Source organism: Anopheles aquasalis, chromosome 2, assembly GCF_943734665.1.
Source record: "Anopheles aquasalis chromosome 2, idAnoAquaMG_Q_19, whole genome shotgun sequence".
Lineage (NCBI taxonomy): Eukaryota > Metazoa > Arthropoda > Insecta > Diptera > Culicidae > Anopheles > Anopheles aquasalis.
The window spans coordinates 52,473,147-52,475,646 of NC_064877.1; the positions used below are offsets into that span (position 1 = coordinate 52,473,147).

At 41.6% G+C, this 2,500-nt stretch overlaps 1 protein-coding gene across 1 annotated transcript in view; it reads right to left on the reverse strand.

The window, feature by feature from the left end:
* LOC126569196 (roundabout homolog 2-like) overlaps window positions 1-2,357 on the reverse strand; it is a 33,865-nt gene extending 31,508 nt beyond the window's left edge. Inside the window, exon 1 of the mRNA XM_050226125.1 lies at window positions 2,322-2,357. The gene's annotated coding sequence lies outside the window, so the exon portion shown is untranslated. The remainder of the gene's footprint in view (window positions 1-2,321) is intronic.
* Between the last annotated feature and the right edge of the window lie 143 nt (window positions 2,358-2,500).

Below are 2,500 nucleotides of genomic sequence, written 5' to 3' on the forward strand. Positions count from 1 at the left end.
AAGTGGTATATAAAATTGAAAAAAAAACTTGGAAAACTGGACCCTTGAGTGGACAAATGAAACTCGTTTGTGGGTGAGAAGGACGAGTATTCCGTCGGACTCTTGACTAATACGCTTATTTATTGGGAGCCTTTTATTACTGCTTCCCACGTGATGCATTCTTGAGCCCAAATGCATTTGTGATCAACAGAACAGAAAGACACCAACCGGTCCTTTTCATATCTCTCCAAGCATATTTTTTTCATTCACAAGCAACATATTTTTAACTATTGATAGGGCAGCATCAATTCAACGCTCACTAAACAGTTCCCACTATGTCAGCAATCTGGAATTTTCTATTGGATTAACTATCGCTAGCTGGGACCCAATCAAACGTAATTTAATTATACAACCAATAAATTCATTTGTTAATACAGTTGGCATTATTCCTCGTTCTAGATGTTTCCACAAAAAGGAGTGTTTTCTAATTTTATGCAAACTATCGGTACCATAATAATCCATTAAAAAAACAACAAATTGTCTACCGTTAAATTAACATTACATGTTCATTGAGTTAAAACAAACTATACAAAACAAAAATGTCCCACAATGCAGTTGCAATTATGAATTGAAATTGAAACTAAACAGTATGCTACCAGACGCAATTTCAAGAACAAGAAATGAGAGTCGAACCGATAAGCCGCTGATATAGAGATCAAAGAGCCCGTCCGGGTACTCGTCCTACTGTTGTTTTTTTCTCGTTTATTCTTTTTCAATATTTCACTTCACTATCAATTTTCTTTCCACGTTGTTTAGACTGCGTTATCTGTAAATCATAACAGACGAAACGACCGAGTTTTATTAATTTGTCCATCGCTTCATTGCTTTATGTTCGTCAAAAGAGTGCTTTTTATGCTAATGAAACAACCGATCGTGCTCTGAGCATGTAGTGAAAGTTTATGCATGCATTATGCTTTGATATGTTGCAACAAAAGAAGAACGAGAAATTACAAGTTTTGTAATAGCCAGCTCGCCAAGGTGATCAACGGCGCCAGGCTAGCGCTTCCAAAGCGACTTTTGAACGAAAACCTCTGCCAGCGAAAGAAGACGAAATGAAAAAATTTCCACTGTAACACCGTACGAGAGGACGGAAATCTCCATATAATCACCTTATAATCCTGAAAAATTTGCTTATAATCCTTCCGTCGCGGCGTAACGGCTTTCTGTGCCAGTCCGCGGGTTTTTTTTCCTCCATCGTTCATCTCATCTGACTTGAACCACCCTCTTCCGTTTTGAAGAATCGACAATTGTGCCACATGGAGAGAGGAAGTCAGATGGGAAACAGATCCAGCGGAAATTTGCCAGCCAAGCGTGGAACGGCCTCCGCCTTTCTTATAAAGCCGACTTGGGCTTCTACTGCGTATGGAAGGATTGATCCTGTGCATACTCCTGTCTAACTCCTACTTCGCATGTGCTTTCTACGAATTCAAGTTGGCGCACTACAGCAGGTTTACGTCTCCTTCGACTCACCTTAGTTGATCCAGCGGCTCAGGTAGAGAATCCTTCTGATAAGTGGTAACATTTGCCATATTTCCGCTGCTTCCGATGAGAATGATGACGATGATGATGATGATGATGGGGCATAATCCTTCTTGCTCTTGCTCTTCTGCCGTCTTCCAATCAAATTATTTTCTCGTTTGGTACGAAAATAATTTTCAAACAATCTGTATGATATACTGACTTCCACGTAATCACTTTTACTCAGCTGATAAGACAACGACGACGGATATGCCAAACTGATGGTGACTTCAGTGATACGAAAACACACAATCGTGCTAACAACGATGCACACGATCCACTACTATAATTACATACAGTGAGCACAACGCGCAGGGATTAATGCGTATGATTCATTACAGGCGTGTATTTCATATTTGCTCCACCGCATAACACTATAGCAAACATGAAAATATGATACCAAACCAAACTGAAGGATTTCCCTTTACTCTATGCTTTCCGCACACGAGTTCACGGTCACATTTCCGGCACAATGCAACACTTAATCATTGATTGACAAGCACCGCATACTCATCATAACCTTGGTGCATCATTCGATATCATGCACCGGGAATTTGTTTTATGACATCACCTTCTGGTGCACTTCTGATTGCAATTGCTAGAAAACTCGCAACCACATTGTAACTCCGTTTAATGCATGTTTTCCGGGATTCTTCTATCCGCCACAGGCCAATTGGCAGCCGAAAATACCTGAACCCGCACGGTGACTCCGATTCAACCACTTTGAGCTGCTCTGGGTCTTGTTTTCTTCGAAACTTACGCACCGAAAACAGCTTCTGGTTATGCTCCTGCTGGTTATGTTGTGCACGAGCACAGGAGCGACACTTCACGGTGTCACATCACTTGCTAGAATGATGGTCTTCTCGGAATGATGCGCTCAGAATGGTGCTCCGATTCCAGCCGAGACCGGCCGAGACTATCCGAGACAACCCGAACCGCACGC